Here is a 20,505-nt window from a genome sequence, read left to right as displayed (position 1 = left end):
CATATTCCAAGGAATTGAAATGACAGTCTCCAAGAGATGTCTGTGTCCTTATGGTATCTGCAGCACTATTCACAATGGCCAAGATAACAGAAACAACCCATGTCTATTTTATTCATAAATTAATAAAAATAATGAATAAAGAAATTGTCTAATAAGATAAAAATATCAGCAATTGGGAAAACAGAACTATTGAATGTATAGTGGGTACGTGTGTGTATATGAAATTCTAGTGAGATAATTATAGAATTAATAGAAGAAAAAATTTAAAATAAAACAGAGATATTATGATAAATGGAAATGAACTCAATGAACTTTTGAAGTCTCTGACAACAAAGATCTCTAAGAATATAAAAATAAAGTTACTACGATTTAAATGATTTCAAGGAAACCAAGGTCTTTGGGATCCAGATGCTTTTAGAGTAGAAAGCATATTCTAAAAAGAGCCCAGGGCACTTAATGCTCAAATATTTTATTAATGGTTCTGTTAAATATAAATATTCACACGTTCCTTTGAAATTATAATCCTAAATATATTTTTTATGTTTTATCACATTTTAAGATACTATGATTAACCTTGGGAGGAAATATCTAAAATTATCCTAAAATAACAAAAGATTTTAAAGAAAACTTTACACACTAGTTATAACAAAATCATGCAATGATCACTTATGAAGACATACAGCATGCAGAGTCACCTTTAAGAATTTTGACAACTGAGGGTCAACAGTCCCAAAATAATTAGGTTATTATCATCTTTGAATAATAATGATAATACATGAATTTTCATTTGCCTGTTATTTTATGAAAATTGAAATTCCCTTTAGGAATAAAAACACTTGGGAGAATCTTTAAAGGATATAGTTCAAATGTATTTAGAAATCTTTGACCTGTGGTCTAAAGTTTTGGCTTTCCTATTCGTAATATAATTCAATCACATGGAAAGAGTCAGTTTATGATTTAGAAAGAAATGCACTCTTATTTAAATAAGATTAGCAAAGGTCAAAACTCTCAGAATCTTGGTACACATGGTAAATGATCTCTTGCCTTTCTGTGTTATTTTTACTTGGTAATTGCTCTCTCTGGGAAAAAGAAAAAAGATTTTATCTTGGATAATTTTACAGTACAGTCTAATAAGCATTTCTATAGTTGCCAAAAAACTCCCTCAGTGTACTCTGCTTGAGTTCACAGAAAGGTTATACATTGTAGGAGTGTTATTCAACTTTCAAGAGGAGTAAGGTGGACTAAAAAAAATACATTGAGATTTTATTTCTCACAGACACATATAAACACACACACACAAACATATCATATGGATTGTGTTTTTTTACTATCATCATGTATATATTAGCTTGAGAGAGAGATCATGTATTCATTTTACAGAAATAAATTTTATAATTGGGTTTATAAGGAAAAACACAAATTTAAAACAACAGACTTGGTTCTTCATTTTCCCTGTTAAAATTAAGGGGAGAGGTTTCTTTCTCCCCGAGTTTCCTTTCTTTTTTCAGAGCATTTACAAGAGAAAACTTGTCATGTGTAGGACTATATATGTAAAATATTTATATATATATTGCATAGTTAGAAAATATTTACTTTAAAATATCATAATGTCATAGATACAATCATAGATCTAGTTGATATAACAAAGGAATTGATTAAAAATATCTTTTATAGAATAGATTATGCATTAAAAAATAAAATCCCAATAATTTAATATATTTTTTAAAATGAAGAAATTTATTTTACACATTTTTTGGTATATAAAACAGTCAACTTGTTCTTTACCTGTAGCCTGGCTTTTGTAAAAAATAGTCATATTTAATAATTGTACTGTTCCAGTACACTCATAATTAATAACTTGATTGTCATTTACACAAGCTACAACAGAACAGCCCTGTTTATTGTTTTGAAAGTCATCAGTTCTGAATTGTGTAGCAATAAAGAATCACTAAAAATATAATAATAATAAATAAACTTTCATAGCAAAGCAAATGTTTGTTTTGTTTAAGGCTGAAGGATTTAATGACTTGCAAAAATGTGATGCAAAAACTGTCCAAAACTAACCAGACTGTCCGTATTTGCACCACTACATGTTGTGAGGAGATGAGCTATAGTTGATGAAAATTACAACCAGACAGCCTACTTAATGCTGTGAGGTAAGCTCTTTTCCTGCATCCATAATTTTTGTATGTATTTTGGTCTTTATAATACACAAATATCACCAGGATATGTTTAAATCTGGGTGGTGTTTTAATGTTAAAACATGTTGAGTTGCTTTAATCTGAGTTTCTTTTTTCCCAGTCCTAAAATTTTTCTTTCCAAACATTTATTTTTTGTTGTTGTTTTTGAAGGGATGTTTACATTCATAGATTTTTCTCTCTGTCCTCTCCTGCAAATAAAATACTATTGTGCTTATTGCATAAAGATTTTTCTCATTTTTATATAACTGTTTTCAAATGATCATTGGTTCTTTTGATTTGTATAGCTTTCTTTTTTTTTTTACTGTTTCTTTTCTTTTTTTTCTTTACAATATTGTATTGGTTTTGCCATACATCATGGGAACACTTGATTTGTATTGCTTTCAAGGCTGATCTTCACTAAGCATTTTCAATTTTCTAGAACTCCTAATTTATTTCCTACATCTTCTTTTACACATCGTCAGGGTGCTGAACAAAAATTTATTTATATCAGAAACTTCAAGCCTTCCTTACTTATTATATTGAAACTACTTCTGTTTCTATTTTATTAAAAATGATGATTAGCTTTCAAACAAGAAAACTTGTTACCTATACTTGGTTTACCTTCAGATCTCTGGACATCTGTAATATCATCTTCTCTTTTATTATAGTAATTGTACATACTCCTAACTTTTATGATTTTGTAATACAAAAAGCTTTTTAAAATCTTCTAATATCATCTATTATATATAATTATTATGAGTATTATGTTTTAAAAAATGCAAAGCAATTTATATTTTCCCTATGTTTATATCTTTTGTGTAAAGAAATGTAATGCTTATGTAGTAATATTATCAATCACTTTATGTTTAATGTCGTTCTCTTTTAATCTTCCCCTTTTCTAATGCCATAAAATAACCTAATATTTTCCTTTAAAGTATAAATAATGTATGTCTTTAATCACTTTGGTAAACCTTTAAGATGTTGAATTATCTACTTTTACAAGGATGACCACTGGTGCCTGTGCCTTTCATTATCTGATGTGTATTTTATCTGCAACTCCAACTTGGACATATACCAAGTCCTGGGGTACACATTGTATGGCTTCCTAAGGGCTTCACAAAGTCCACTAGATCTACTTTTCAAACCAAGCAGATGTTGATATCTGTTTTATCCACTCCCCTTCAATTATTTTCCTTTAAAAGTTCTTGATTATTTATGAATATGTACCCTTTCACTTGACATTTTGGATCAGTCTAGATTATTGACTCATGCACTAAATGTCACTTACCTTGTGCCAGCATAATTTCAGGTACTGTGCATATGTGCTAAGTCACTTCAGTTGTCTGACTCTTTGCGATACCATGGACTGTAGCCTGCCAGGCTCCTCTGTCCATGGGTACTCCAGACAAGAAAACTGGAGTGGGTTGTCATGCCCTCCTCCAGGGATCTTCCTGACCCAGGGACTGAACCCACATCCCTTAAGTCTCAGTTCTTTACCACTAGTACCACCTAGGAAGTCCCAGTTTCAAGTACTAAGTATACAGTAAACAAAACAGACCAAAATCTTTATCCTTTTGGAGTGCACATTCTTATGGGCAAGATATATGATAAAACTTTATAGTATATTATGAAGTGATAATGCTAAAGATAACGGATTTTTATTATCTGTTTATATGTTGATTAATCACCAAAATATCTCAGACAACAGCAAATATTTAATTCTATCTTGCATAGTCTAAGAACTATGACTGAGTTATAACTGCTGGGTTAGGCTCAGTTCAAAGTGAATTTTCATTCCAGAATATGAGCTGAAAAGATAGTCATCAGGAAGGCCAAGATAAGGAACAAAGGATGAAACCACTGAAGGGCATTTAAAGTGCCATGTGGCATGTCTATTCGTATTCAGCTGGCAAAACAGCCTTTGACACAAAGTTAAGTAGCAGGAGCATATACACCATTTATAGGAAAACATGATAAGGGAGGGAAAGAAATAAATGATTGTGAAAAAATAATATAACCTGTACACAGTCTACTCTCTGGACTCAAATAACTCTACTTTACTCTCTAGAGTCTAAGGAACTATGTGTTGCTTAGAGTTAAAAAATACTTACCAGTTCCCTGACATTCCCAAATCTCTTTAAATGAAGTACCAGTCTTGATTTTAAGATCTTTCAATATAATCATATACAACATAGATTTTCTTGTTCCAGAGACCACTGAATTAGGACACATTATTTGCCCACCACAAATTCAACATATAATTTGGGATAAAGGCAATGGCAACCCACTCCAGTGTTCTTGCCTGGAGGATCCCATGGGCGGAAGAGCCTGGTGGGCTGCAGTCCATGGGGTCGGTGAGGGTCAGACATGACTGATTGACTTCACTTTCACTTTCCTGCATTGGAGAAGGAAATGGCAACCCACTCCAGTGTTCTTGCCTGGAGAATCCCAGGGACGGGGGAGCCTGGTGGGCTCCTGACTATGGGGTCGAACAGAGTTGGACATGACTGAAGTGACTTAGCAGCAGCAAGGGCAAAATTATCGAAATAAAAATCCCATTTAGATGGAAAAAAAAATGTTAGTGGCTCATACAGCAATTCAAAAATGATTCTATGCAATCATTACAAGGATTTCTGTTCTTAAGACTTTGAGGCTAATTTATTTGTTGAACTCTTTACATTTACATTTTAGCCATAAAAGTCATGAAATTTTGGTTTCTTCCTCTTCTTTTTCATGTCTGTTACAAAATATACTGGTATTTTTTTTCTCCTGATCTCATCTCGTTTTTGTAGTATATTATCAAATACAGCCAACAGTAATCAACTCATACACTTTCTCATTTAAAATCTCTTCTCCTAAAGCCATGGGTACATTAGGTACATTTTCTGCCCTCCAAGTTATTCTAGGAAAGTATTTATCAAAGCAAAATACAGTCACCTTATAGCATCCTATAAGCATTACTTAGTGCTTTGCTCTACTTTGGACACAAATCCACATATTTTGTTATTGTTGCCTTAGTCAAATTAATTGATGAATCCTAAATTCAATGGGAGAATAACTTTCGCTAATAGGAAAGTACAGCAGAGACAGGAAGAGAACATTTACATCTACCAGGGCAGGTAAGAGAGAAACCAAGTATTTGAGGATAGGAAGTCAGTAAAATGCTGTTACAAACATAATTCTCTGAGGAAGTGAGACAAATGAGAATGAATGTTGTATAATGATTGCAGTCCCTGACCCAAAGATCTTAAGTAGTTTGTCAGTGAGTTTGAATAATGAACTCACCGAATGCACTTTTTGTTTTAATGCATCTTCATATCATCTTTTAAAAATGCAATTTAGCATGTTAATGTTTCTCTGAGAAACAGTTTTTCCTCTTTTCCCTCAATTTTGAAGCCACTTCTCTATCATTCTTTGTACTTTACTTTTGTTGACAAGTTCATGGTAAGTTAATTGCTTTCTTTTGGTTTTGTAATTCTAAATGTCACCATAACACATCTAGGTGATAATAATTTTGACCCTGTTCGGAGCTTCTTATAATTTTTTATCTAAGGATTCATGTCTCTATTCATTCTTGAAAAATCTTAGTCTAGGTTTTTTGGTTTTTTTTTGTTTTTTAATACTGCCTCACCATTTTCTTTGGTGTCTTCATATGAAAGTCATTTGATTGTACATTTGAAACTTTATTTTCCTTTGGTACATAATTATTTCTCTCTTTAATCTTGAGCCTCTCAGATGAATTCTGGCTAATTTTCTTCAAATATGTCTTCCAGTTTACTTTCTTTGTGTTCAGTTGTGTCTAACTCTTTTCCTTAATTTACTTGAGTTCTTAACATCAATGCCTATGCTGTCTTCTGTTGATTGACAGGTGCAGTTTTTTCCATTTTTTTTTTTTAATTTCAGAGCAAACCCTGGTTTCATGCCATACACCTAGTTTTTGTAACATCTTCCTGAATTCCTGGGATTGTATACTCCCTCTTTCCTCCATGGCTCACAAGCTAAGATGCCAAGCCAGATCCTGCCTTATAGTTGCTCTGAGCTCCCACAACATCAACTTGAAAATTTCTCACTTGAAGTACCAATGCACTCACACTACTATGACCATATGAGAATATGAAGTCTACTGAGGGAAAACTTATATCAGTGGCAGAATGCTCATAAACTCCTAAATTCTTATTATTCCAGAGTATCACACTTAGGCTTTACAGAACTCTACAACAGATCTCTGGTAGAAAGGAACTCCCACATGTTCTTTATATTTTCAAGGTCAGAAGACAGCACTGCAATACCTATATCCTCCCTAGCCAAAGATGTGGCTGTACTGGGAAAAAAAGGAGTCTCTGAGTTCTATAGCTAATGCCAGCTTATAGATCCTAGTACTAACTCATATCTATTGAACTGTTTGTGGTTTTTTTTTTTAAACAATGGAATCAATGTTCAGATTGTCTTCAACTTTTCCCCTCATTCCTCTAAATTTAAGTTCCTTTTAATAGTAGCTACCTAACTGCTGTAAAAGCAAAATATCAATACTTTATACACTACATTTATTTTCCTGTAAAGATCATGAAGGTTGGTTCACTCTTAGCAGTTACAAGATATAGCTCAGCAGTGGCCATAGGACTGGGAAAATTAAGTTTTCATTCCAACCCCAAAGAAAGGCAATGCCAAGGAATGTTCGAACTACCATACAACTACACTTATCTCACATACTAGCAAGGTATGCTCAAAATCCTTTGAGCTAGGCTCTAACAGTATGTGAAAGGAAAATTTCCAGATGTACAAACTGGACTGAAGAAAAGGCAGAGGAACCAGAGATCAAATTGTCAACATCTGTTGGACTGTTGAAAAAGCAAGAGAAATCCAGAAAAACATCTACTTCTGCTTCATTGACTATGCTAAAACCTTTGACATGTGGATCACAATAAACCGTGAAAAATTCTTAAGAGATGGGAATATCAGACCACCATACCTGCCTCCTAAGAAACCTGTTTGTAGGTCAAGAAGCAACAGTTAGAACCAGACATGAAACAATGAACTGTTTCAATATTAGGAAAAGAGTACATCCAGGCTGCATATTGTGATCTTGCATATTTACTTTATATGCAGAGTACATCATGCAAAATGTGGGGCTGGATGAATCACAAGTTGGAATCGAGATTGCCAGGAGAAATATCAAAAGACTAAGATATGCAAATGGTGCTACTCTAATGGCAAAAAGTTAAGAACTAAAGCGCCTCTTGATGCGGGGGAAAGAGGAGACTGAAAAAGCTGGCTTAAAACCCAACATTTGAAAAACTAAGATTATGGCATCCAGTCCCATCACTTCATGGCAAACAGATGGGTAAAAATGAAAGCAGTGACAAACTTTATTTCTGTGGGCTCCAAGATCATGGTGAACGGTAACTGTAGCCATGAAATTAAAAGATGATAACTCCTTGGAAGAAAAGCAATGACAAACCTAGACAGCATGTTAAAAAGCAGAGACACCAGTTTGCCAGTAAAGATTGGTATAGCCAGAGCTATCGTTTCTCCAGTAGTCATGTACAGGAGTATGAGTTGGACCCTAAGGAAGGATGAGCACCAAAGAATTGATGCTTTCTTATTGTAGTGTTGGAGAAGACTCTTGAGAGTCCCTTGGACTGAAAGGAGGTTAAACCAGTCAACTCCAAAGGAAATCAACCCTGAATGGACTGATATTGAAGCTGGAGCTCCAATACTTTGATCACCTGATGCAAAAAGCCAACTCACTAGGAAGTACCATGTCTGATGCTGGGAAAGATTAAGGGTAGGGTGAGAAGGGAGCAACAGATAATGAGATGGTTAGATGGCATCACCTTATCAATGGATACGACTTTGCACAAACTCCAAAATTTTTCTCTTAATGAAACTAATACAATTTTGTAAAGTTTAAAAATAAAATAAAATTAAAAAAAAAAAAGAAATGTCTGTTACACCAAGTGTCTACTATACCACCTATAGCATTTTTGATGCCTTAAATTACTTTACGGTAGAATTTATTCTTTTTTAGGAAAGTTAAATATATTGGAACACTTAGGATTAATCCTGGATATGAAGCTTAGACTGGCTGAACTATGAGGTGGCAGAATGTGCATTATTGAATTTTAGGTACCATATTATTTATAGCACATTACTAATGTCCTTTTCTCTTAGTTTGAATATATGTGTATTACATCTAAGTAATGATCTGCCTCATTAGCAAGTTTTAAAGATAACTTTAAATAATATTACCTATTTTGGTGTTGACTACATAATTTTACATGGCATAGAGATACAGATATCATTTCATATTTTATTTCTGAATGTACCATAATTTCATATGTCATATGTGATCCTTTTCAAATAATTTCTTAGAGTCTATCATAAAATGCTAATGATTAGCTGAAGCACATTTAAGAAAGGAAGAGTTGATGGGAACAACAAAAGAGCATTTGATTCACTGAAGCTTGTCCCTTTTAATACATTTTTTTCCCAGGATAGTCTTGATTCTAATTGCTTTTTAAAAGACTTTGTGTCTATGCTTCAATAACTTTGCAAGGTGAGCAAATAAGTCATTCCCTACTATTAAGCCCATGCCCTAGCCTGTAAGAACTGCAGTCAACTAATCATTACATTTATGCAAACTAATTAATATATTATTACATGAATGACATTTACTTGGGAAAGTGCCTTTAATAACATATATATATATATATATATATTTATAGAAAATTTGGAGAGATAGAAATTTGATTGAAATGTAAGTAGTGTAGATATTGTGATATATGACTTACCAGGATATCTGATATCATAAATTAACTAGAGAGTTTTAAAATCTCTATATTAACTTGCTTTATGCATATACAGTATACATTAGAAATGTTAATTTCAAATTAAAAACAGAAAAAAGATTTTCCTGAATCTAAGACACTTTTATTGAATACTAATCATTAAACATTATGTTAAGCTCTGCCTACAATATTTTTAATACATGAATAAAATAAATTACTAATTCTATGGCTATTTGAATTCCATACATCAGAAGGACAATTGACCTACATCAGAATATTCACTGTAATCAGGAATAATATCTTTAAAATTGCTTAGTCTACTTCTGCATTATCATGTGTCAACACACACTATTGCAAAGCTGATTCTCCTGTACAAAATGTGCTTTTCCTCAAAGCAATGATACAATGGGGCCACTTTTCTTTTTAACATCCCCTCATTTATAATCATAAACATGATTCATAAAAAACTGAAAGAATGTTTAGAACTTCCCTGGTGGTCCAAAGGTAAAGAACCTGCCTTCCAATGCAGGGGATATGAGTTTGACCCCTGGTTGGGGAGCTAAGACCCACATGCCAAAGGGCAACTAAGCCAGTGAGTTACAAATACAGAAGACTACACACAACACAGTAAAAAAAAAAAAAACACACACACACAAAAAAAACTGAAATTATAAATACTTTCCTACTTTTTGTTCAGGGTTCAATGAAGAATTAGAAATTGATTTGTAAAGACTAGTAACAATCCAATCAACTCTAAGAAATAAATGCCCATGACCATGAACACATATATCTATACAAGATAAACAGGAAAAGTAAAAATGAATAAATAAATAAATAAATCAGTCTACAACTCTGCCATAGTATACAGCCAAAGAGACCAAAAACAAATCATAAAATAATTCACAATATAACTGATCAGTTTCCAAATTATTCCAAAATTTAATTTCAAATTATGTAACTTCAAATTATTCCAAAATATACAATTTCAAAATTAAAATAATTCCACAAACTTATTAAATTTAGCTGTTACCTTGTCTGAGAGACTTTTCTCTTCAGGTATATGTATCTTGTTTTATAGAATAAATATATAATAAAATACCTTTTCAATTTTTTATTTTATATATTACATCATAATATAGATAAATATATTTTGTCTTTAATAGGGTTGAATGAAAAACTTTTTTTAATACATTCCCAACTTTCTTTCAAAATGTATACTTTCAATTTAGCTAGGTTAAATATCAAATTGAATCCACCACAGGTATACATGTGTTCCCCATCCTGAACCCTCATCCCTCCTCCCTCCCCATTCCATCCCTCTGGGTCGTCCCAGTGCACCAGCCCCAAGCACCCAGTATCGTGCATCGAACCTGGACTGGCAACTCGTTTCATACATGATATTTTACATGTTTCAATGCCATTCTTCCAAATCTTCCCACCCTCTCCCTCTCCCACAGAGTCCATAAGACTGTTCTATACATCAGTGTCTCTTTTGCTGTCTCGTACACAAGGTTATTGTTACCATCTTTCTAAATTCCATATATATGCATTAGTATACTGTATTGGTGTTTTTCTTTCTGGCTTACTTCACTCTGTATAATAGGCTCCAGTTTCATCCACCTCATTAGAACTGATTCAAATGTATTCTTTCTAATGGCTGAGTAATACTCCATTGTGTATATGTACCACAACTTTCTTATCCATTCATCTGCTGATGGACATCTAGGTTGCTTCCATATCCTGGCTATTATAAATAGTGCTGTGATGAACATTGGGGTACACGTGTCTCTTTCCCTTCTGGTTTCCTCAGTGTGTATGCCCAGCAGTGGGATTGCTGGATCATAAGGCAGTTCTATTTCCAGGTTTTTAAGGAATCTCCACACTGTTCTCCATAGTGGCTGTACTAGTTTGCATTCCCACCAACAGTGGAAGAGGGTTACCTTTTCTCCACACCCTCTCCAGCATTTATTACTTGTAGACTTTTGGATCGCAGCCATTCTGACTGGCGTGAAATGGTACCTCATAGTGGTTTTGATTTGCATTTCTCTGATAATGAGTGATGTTGAGCATCTTTTCATGTGTTTGTTAGCCATCTGTATGTCTTCTTTGGAGAAATGTCTATTTAGTTCTTTGGCCCATTTTTTGATAGGGTCATTTATTTTTCTGGAGTTGAGCTGTATGAGTTGCTTGTATATTCTCGAGATTAGTTGTTTGTCAGTTGCTTCATTTGCTATTATTTTCTCCCATTCTGAAGGCTGCCTTTTCACCTTGCTAATAGTTTCCTTTGTTGTGCAGAAGCTTTTAAGGTTAATTAGGTCCCATTTGTTTATTTTTGCTTTTATTTCCAATATTCTGGGAGGTGGGTCATAGAGGATCCTGCTGTGATGTATGTCGGAGAGTGTTTTGCCTATGCAGAGACATTGCTTTTCCAACAAAGATCCATCTAGTTAAAGCTATGGTTTTTCCAGTAGTCATGTATGTATGTGAGAGTTGGACTATAAAGAAACCTGAATAGTGAAGAATTGATGCTTTTGAACTGTGGTGTTGGAGAAGACCCCTGAATGTCCCTTGGAGTGCAAGGAGATCCAACCAATCCATCCTAATAGAAATCCATCCTGAATATCCACTGGAAGGTCTGATCCTGAAGCTGAAATCCAATCCTTTGGCCACCTGATGTGAAGAACTGACTCATTTGAAAAGACTCTGATGCTGGGAAAGACTGAAGGTGGGAGAAGGGAATGAATGACAGAGGATGAGATAGTTGGATGGCATCACTGACTCTGTGGACATGAATTTGAGTAAACTCTGGGAGTTGGTGATGGAGAGGGGGGCCTGCTGTGCTACAGTCCATGGGGTCACAAAGAGTTAGACTGGACTGAGTGACTGAACTGACTGAACTGATTGAATAAACCTGAACTAATTTATATATGTAGAAAACAAACCATGAAGTTGGTTCACCTTCTTTTAAATCAAGTACATGTTGACATTTAAGGAAACTCTCAAGAAGTTTCAAAATACATGTCCTAACCATAATAAACTAGGTATCTTTTCTAAAGTATACAAGAAAAACTTCCACTTGCTAGTAATTAAAACATACAGTTCACATTCTGAAGGATCGAGGAGAAGCTTGGTTGCTTGTTTCACAACGATTTCAAATAAAATATTAATGTTGAATTTATTATATGTCATTTATATTTGTTTTCATAAAAACTAAACTAATAAAAACAACAATCCTTCACTGAAATATTTTGCTATTGACAAAGATCATATCAATATTAATGTATTCATCAGTGATATTTCCTTTTTCACTAACATTAAAGTTTACCCATATCAGTTATAATTTTATAATTAGAATTATGGGAAATACTGCCATCTATTGAACTTTTAGGACTTGATCCTCCCAACATTACATTTCACTATATCAACTGGACTCATAAGTAGACCACTTAACAATTTTGCAATCATTTCAAGTTCTTAGGGGAGTTTTGTTAAATAATCAAATATCTATTCTTTTATTGTGATTATTTGACATGCATTATTCTTCTTTCCCTAGGTTGGTTACTTACCCTACAAGTTCAATTCAGTTCAGTCACTCAGTCATGTCCGACTCTTTGCAACCCCATGAACCACAGCAGGCCAGGCCTCCCTGTCCATCACCAACTCCCGGAGTTTACCCAAACTCATGTCCATTGTGTCGAGGATGCCATCCAGCCATCTCTTCCTCTGTCTTCAGCTTTTCCTCCTGCCCCCAATCCCTCTGAGCCTCAGGGTCTTTTCAGATGAATCAGCTCTTTGCAGCAGGTGGCCAAAGTATTGGAGTTTCAGCTCAACATCAGTCCCTCCAATGAACAACAAGGATTAATCTCCTTTAGGATGGACTGGTTGGATCTCCTTGCAGTCCAAGGGACTCTCAAGAGTCTTCTCCAACAACACAGTTCAAAAGCATCAATTCTTCTGCACTGAGCTTTCTTTATAGTCCAACTTTCACATCCATACATGACTAATGGAAAAACCATATCTTTGACTAGATGGACTTTTGTTGACAAAGTAATGTCTCTGTTTTTAAAAATGCTGTCTAGGTTGGTCATAACTTTCCTTCCATGGAGTAAGCCTCTTTTAATTTCATGGCTGCAATCAACATCTGCAGTGATTTTTGAGCCCCCCAAAATAAAGTCTGACACTGTTTCCACTGTTTCCCCATCCATTTATCATGAAGTGATGGGACTGGATGCCATAATCTTAGTTTTCTTAATGTTGAGCTTTAAGCCAACTTTTTCACTCTCCTCTTTCACATTCATCAAGAGGCTCTTTAATTTGTCTTCACTTTCTGCCATAAGGGTAGTGTCATCTGCATATCTGAGGTTGTTGATATTTCTCCAGGCAATCTTGCCTTCAGCTTGTGCCTCAGAGTGGCGGCTGTGCAGCACAAGAATGGCCAAGAGGAGACACCCCATGTCCAAGGTAAGGAGCGGCAGCTGTGCTTTACTGGAGCAGCCATGAAGAGATACCCCATATCCAAGGTACGAGAAACCCAAGTAAAACGGTAGGCACTAAGAGAGGGCATCAGAAAGCAGCCAGACTGAAACCACAATCACAGAAAAGTAACCAATCTGAGCACATGGACCACAGCCTTGTCTAACTCAATGAAACTAAGCCATGCCGTGTGGGGCCATCCAAGATGGACAGGTCATGGTGGAGAGGTCTGACAGAATGTGGTCCACTGGAGAAGGGAATGGCAAACCACTTCAGTATTCTTGCCTTGAGAACCCCATGAACAGTAGGAAAAGGAAAAATGATAGGATACTGAAAGAGGAACTCCCCAGGTTGGTAGGTGCCCAATATGCTACTGGAGATCAGTGGAGAAATAACTCCAGAAAGAATGAAGGGATGGAGCCAAAGCAAAAACTCCACGAAGGCAAATCTCAAACTACAGCTCCCTGTAGGGTTCAAGTTTACTTTATAAACTTTCATGTTCATAAGGCATTGATATTATACGCATATTCTTTATACAGAATAATAGAGGTCAGTGATTTTTACCTGCCTGAGAATAAATTTAAAAATGACAAGAATATAGTTAAAACCAGAGAAGGAAATAACAAAAATCTGAAAGAATAAATTCCTTTCAACAGAAGGGATAATATTGAGGAATTTATACCTTGAGATATTTTTTTCTGAAGAAGAACTGGGCAACTTTTATGTCCTTGGAGTAAGGATTCAAGCCACAGATATATTGATTTGTTCTCTTACACTGCAAGTCTTACAAGTAGCTCCCAATCCTAATATTTTCCTGCCCACATACAGGCATTACTAGAATTGAGCAGTGGCTGTCCTCTTAGCTGTATATGTACCTTCCCGTCTCTGTTCTCCCCTATAACCTCCCTGACATTCGCAGACAGCCTGCTTTCACCTGGACCTTTGTTTGTCTTGTATTCCAGGCCACTGAGTTTGTATCTCCCTAGTGCAGAGTCTTTGTAAAGCAAATTATTAATCTAGTCCCCTCTCTTACTCTCAAATGCTTACTCAAAACCTATGCAGCTTAAATTAAGATAAAGTAGATAGACCTAGAGTCTGTCATACAGAGTGAAGTAAGCCAGAAAAAGATAAACAAACATATTAACACACACATGTGGAATCTAGAAAAATGGTACACATGAACCAATTTGCAGGGCAGGAAGAGAAGCAGATGTAGAGATCGGACATATGGTCATGGGATGGGGGGGTGAATTGGGAGAGTAGGATTCACATAAATACACTACCACGTGTAAAATAAATAGCCAGTGGGAACCTGATGTATAGCACAGGGAGCTCAGCTCAGTGCTCTGTGATATCCTAGTGAGGTGGGACAGGGTGGGGGATGGCAGGGAGTCTCAAATGGAAGGGCACAGAATAGCCAACAGAATATTGTAAAGTGATTATACTCTAATTTAGAAAAGATACAGTAATAGCTTTAAATTGAGATATAAGAGGTAAGAAACTGAGGCCATTGTAAATTAATAGAAGAAAGAAAAATGCAATGCTAAAAATATGTGCCAGATATTTACACGAGAGTCAGTCACAGTCTTGCTGTAACATGGCATTCACAGCTGAAGAGAAAAAAAAAAAAAGTCAGAAGAAATGTAAAACAAACAAACAAGAACATCTTAAGAAAAACAGTTAGATTACTGGGTCTATTTTTTTTTTTTTTTTTTTTTTTTTACTGGGTCTATTTAATGCCTGAATAAGATAGAGTGCCTGATGAACTATGGAATGAGGTTCATGACATTGTACAGGAAACAGGGATCAAGACCATCCCCATGGAAAAATGCAAAAAAGCAAAATGTCTGTCTGAGGAGGCCTTACAAACAGCTGTGAAAAGAAGAGAAACAAAAAGCAAAGGAGAAAAGGGAAGATATAAGCATCTGAATGCAGAGTTCCAAAGAATAGCAAGAAGAGATAAGAAAGCCTTTCTCAGTGATCAATGCAAAGAAACAGAGGAAAACAACAGAATGGGAAAGACTAGAGATCTCTTCAAGAAAATCAGAGATACCAAAGGAACAATTCATGCAAAGATAGGCTCAATAAAGGACAGAAATGGTATGGACCTAACAGAAGCAGAAGATACTAAGAGGTGGCAAAAATACACAGAAGAACTGTACAAAAAAGATCTTCATGACCCAGATAATCACGATGGCGTGATCACTGACCTAGAGCCAGACATCCTGGAATGTGAAGTCAAGTGGGCCTTAGAAAGCATCACTACGAACAAAGCTAGTGGAGGTGATAGAATTCCAGTTGAGCTATTTCAAATCCTGAAAGATGATGCTGTGAAAGTGCTGCACTCAATATGCCAGCAAATTTGGAAAACTCAGCAGTGGCCACAGGACTGGAAAAGGTCAGTTTTCATTCCAATCCCAAAGAAAGGCAATGCCAAAGCATGCTCAAACTACCACACAATTGCACTCATCTCACATGCTAGTAAAGTAATACTCAAAATTCTCCAAGCCAGGCTTCAGCAATACGTGAACCATGAACTTCCAAATGTTGAAGCTGGTTTTAGAAAAGGCAGAGAAACCAGAGATCAAATTGCCAAAATCTGCTGGATCATCGAAAAAGCAAGAGAGTTCCAGGAAAACATCTATTTCTGCTTTATTGACTATGCCAAAGCCTTTGACTGTGTGGATCACAATAAACTGTGGAAAATTCTTCAAGAGATGGGAATGCCAGACCACCTGACCTGCCTTTTGAGAAACCTATATGCAGGTCAGGAAGCAACAGTTAGAACTGGACATGGAACAACACAGTGGTTCCAAATAGGAAAAGGAGTACATCAAGGCTGTACATTGTCATTCTGCTTATTTAACTTATATGCAGAGTACTTCATGAGAAACGCTGGGCTGGAAGAAGCAAAAGATGGAATCAAGATTGCCGGGAGAAATATCAGTAACCTTAGATATTATGGAAGAAAGTGAAGAGGAACTAAAAAGCCTCTTGATGAGAGTGAAAGAGGAGAGTGAAAAAGTCGGCTAAAAGCTCAACATTCAGAAAATGAAGATCAAGGCATCTGGTCCCATCACCTCATGGCAAATAAATGGGGAAACGGTGGAGACAGTGTCAGACTTTATTTTTGCGGGCTCCAAAATCACTGCAGATGGTGACTGCAGCCATGAAATTAAAGGATGCTTACTCCTTGGAAGAAAAGTTATAACCAACCTAGATAGCATATTGACAAGCAGAGACATTACTTTGCCAACAAAGGTCCATCTAGTCAAGGCTATGGTTTTTCCAGTGGTCATGTATAGATGTGGGAGTTGGACTGCGAAGAAAGCTGAGCACCGAAGAATTTATGCTTTTGAACTGTGGTTTTAGAGAAGACTCTTGAGAGTCCCTTGGACTGCAAGGAGATCCAATCAGTCCATTCTGAAGGAGATCAGCCCTGGGATTTCTTTGGAAGGAATGATGCTAAAGCTAAAACTCCAGTACTTTGGCCACCTCATGCGAAGAGTTGACTCACTGGAAAAGACTCTGATGCTGGGAGGGATTGGGAGCAGAAGGAAAAGGGGAAGACAGAGGATGAGATGGCTGGATGGCATCACTGACTCGATGGACGTGTTTGAGTGAACTCTGGGTGTTGGTAATGGACAGGGAGGCCTGGCGTGCTACAATTCAAGGGGTCGCAAAGAGTTGGACACGCCTGAGCACCTGAACTGAACTGAACTAAGAACTTTATAGGATTTGAACTGTGTTTAGATTTGCGAATTTCATGCCGCTTTGTGTATGCAAGTCTTCATAATATATATCATTGTTTTTTCTTCAAGCAATTTGCAAAGTTTCCCAAGATATAGTTTGTCATTTTTTTTTTTTCATTTGATGAGTTTTAATGCTTTGGGGATAATTAAAGAATACTGCAAGCTACTCTTATTCTGGTGACACCAAATCATTCTGAGAGCAACAAAGTGTTTTGAGCAGTATGGGTGCAAAATGAAATATCTTTTAAACAAATCAGAGTGTGAAGTTCTGGGTGTGTACCACCTTTGTTTCAACACACTAAGAGCATATCACCATGTGGCAGGATTGACAGTTGTCAGTCATTCTGGGGAGACTGAAGATATGTAGATCCCATTAGTGATTAATGTAATGACTTCACTCAAAGAGTATTCATTTATTCTTTGTCAAGTTAAACCATTGTTTCACTATGAACTGATGCTTCAGCAACAATCATAGATCAGAGTAAAGTTAGAGATACATTTTTCTTTATTCATCACCAGTTTCTGATTTTCTAGTGATTTCTAAAATAAGTTTTAATGGACTTGTCAGGTTAAAATCAGTTTATTAAGCCCCCTGCATAAGTTTTTCACTCTATTATAATAAGGGTTATAGTATTAATATACATCTTAAAAATAGTGGTGACAGAATCTACTTAAATAACATAGGTTGAAAATGAAGTTGGTGTTGTAATTATAATAAAATTTATATTCAAGTTAATTCAGCATTATCACTCATTACCTCTTAAAAAAAAATCTTTGAACTTTAGTAAAGATTCTGGTGGCTCAGTAGTAAAGATTCTGCCTGCATTGCAGGAGACCTGGGAGATGAGAGTTCGATCCCTGGATCAGGAAGATCTTCTGGAGAAGGAAATGAAATCCACTCCAGTAATTTTGCCCGGGAAATCTAATGGGCAGAAGAACGAGGCATGCTACAGTTCATGTGGTCGCAAAAGAGTCGGGGATGACTTAGTGACTAAATCAACAAATGAACTCCTTACTCTATAAAAGGGTTTTGTTGTTGTTTAGTCCAACACTTTGCCACCCTGTTGACTGCAGTATACCTGGCTCCCCTGTCCTTCACTATCTCCCAGAGTCTGATCAACTCATGTCCATTGAATTGATGATGCCATCCAACAATCTCATCCTCATCCTTCTCCTCCGGCCTTCAATCTTTCCCAGCATCAGGGTCTTTTCCAATGAGTTGGCTCTTCACATATAGGTGGCCAAATTTTCGGAGTTTCAGCATCAGTCTTTATAATGAATATTCAAGGTTAATTTCCTTTAGGATTGACCTGTTTGAGCTACTTGCAGTCTAAGGGATTCTCAAGAGTCTTCTCCAGCACCACAGTTCAAAAGCATCAATTCTTCAGCACTCAGGCTTCTTTATGGTCCCACTTTCACATTCGTACATGACTACTGGAAAACCAAATTGTTGACAATATGGACCTTTGTCAGTAAAGTGATGTCTCTGCTTTTTAATATACTGTCTAAGTTTGTCATAGCTTTTCTTCCAAGGAGCAAGCATCTTTTAATTTCACGGCTGCAGTCACCATCCAATTACACTAGTCTCATAATGAAACATGCGTATATGCATATTGTGTGGAAAAAGGGATTAAATGAATACAAAAATACACTGCAATTTTGTAAAATGACTTGGAATTTAATTATACTTCATAGTTTAATAATATGTACTTATCTATGACTTATAATTTTCTTTCAAATATGTTCTCTTCATAGAGCAAAAGCCACTTGAAAGAACCAAGTCACATAATTTTGTCCTTAGAATTGATATTTTAAAGGAGCTTTGCCTAACCATGAATTCAACGTGCCTGTCTTTATCCATAGTCTTTTAATAATAGTAGTTTGACAGAGTATTTAAATTCAACTCATTTACTCATTCATTTTGTAACCATTTATCCAGGGCTGGGCACCAATCTAAACACTTAATGTTACAAAGACAAATCAAGCATCATTCTTACTTAGAGGGACCCACAGTGTAGGGGAGATTTGCACCTATGGAGATAAATATAGCATAAAAGCACATGGGAAAGTGCCATGTTACAGAAACCAAGGGTTAATTAACTGCTAATTCTGTGATGGAGTTCAGAGAAACTTTTAAGAGGGCTTTTAAACAAAGGGATCTGGTAGTCCTGATGGTTCAGATGGTAAATGCCTTCAATACAGGAGACCCAGGTTTGATCTCTGGTTTAGGAAGATCCCCTGGAGAAGTGAATGACAACCCAATCCAGTAGTCTTGCTTAGAAAATTCCATGGACAGAGGAGCCTGGAGGACTATAGTTCATGGGGTCACAAAGAGTTGGACACACTGAATGACTATCACAAACAAAGGAACGTGAATGAAAAATTCTAGACTGATCTAAGGATATGCATATTCTTGCTGTGTTTTCAGAACAGGCAGTATTCCATTGAGTACTGAGAGCAATACTGGGAGATAAGGCTGGGTAAGCCTTTCACACTGACATGTGGAGAGCATTGTTGAGTTGCCACAATGTCTACTTTGTTACAGAGTTTATTTTCTTCCTCACCCCAGATTTATTGAAGTTGAATTGTATTCCTTGGACTATAAACACAAACAGGCAAAATATTTTACCTGTGAAATTTCTGTTGTCCTTAAAACTCATTATTTACCAATAACCATCAAAATTGTCCATTACTTGTTTTTATTTCAAATATGCCTCTGCAAATTTTTCTAAAAATCACTGCAGCAGCTACTTCTCTGTAACTTTTTGATGATATTTGCTAAGTTGTTTTTTCAAAGACGAACCTAGTAGGTCTTTTTAAAAAAAATTATTGAAGTAGAGTTGCTTTAAAATATTATGATATTTTCTGCTTTACAGTAAAGTGAATCATCCATCAGTCAGTTCAGTTCAGGTGCTCAGTCCTGTCCGACTCTTTGTGATCCCATGAATCGCAGCACGTCAGGCCTCCCTGTCCATCACCAACTGCCGGAGTTCACTCAGACTCACATCCATTGAGTCAGTGATGCCATCCAGCCATCTCATCCTCTGTCGTCCCCTTCTCCTCCTGCCCTCAATCCCTCCCAGCATCAGAGTTTTTTCCAATGAGTCAACTCTTCACGTGAGGTGGCCAAAGTACTGGATGTTCAGCTTTAGCATCATTCCTTCCAAAGAAATCTCAAAGCTGATCTCCTTCAGAATGGAATGGTTGGATCTCTTTGCAGTCCAAGGGACTCTCAAGAGTCTTCTCCAACACCACAGTTCAAAAGCATCAATTCTTCGGCCACCTTAGAAATACTCAAATATGTTTCCTTCC

At 36.0% G+C, this 20,505-nt stretch overlaps 1 protein-coding gene and 1 long non-coding RNA gene across 3 annotated transcripts in view; one reads left to right on the top strand and one right to left on the bottom strand.

The window, feature by feature from the left end:
- The window catches only part of CDH18 (cadherin 18), a 725,976-nt gene that overhangs the window by 124,545 nt on the left and 580,926 nt on the right, over nucleotides 1-20,505 (bottom strand). The window lies entirely within an intron of this gene.
- The window catches only part of LOC129632837 (uncharacterized), a 341,755-nt gene that overhangs the window by 113,572 nt on the left and 207,678 nt on the right, over nucleotides 1-20,505 (top strand). The gene's annotated exons all lie outside the window — the stretch shown is intronic.

This window comes from Bubalus kerabau, chromosome 18 (genome assembly GCF_029407905.1).
Source record: "Bubalus kerabau isolate K-KA32 ecotype Philippines breed swamp buffalo chromosome 18, PCC_UOA_SB_1v2, whole genome shotgun sequence".
NCBI classification, from domain to species: domain Eukaryota; kingdom Metazoa; phylum Chordata; class Mammalia; order Artiodactyla; family Bovidae; genus Bubalus; species Bubalus kerabau.
Note: the sequence above shows the minus strand (reverse complement) of the source record. Positions and strands in the feature narration are given on the sequence as shown.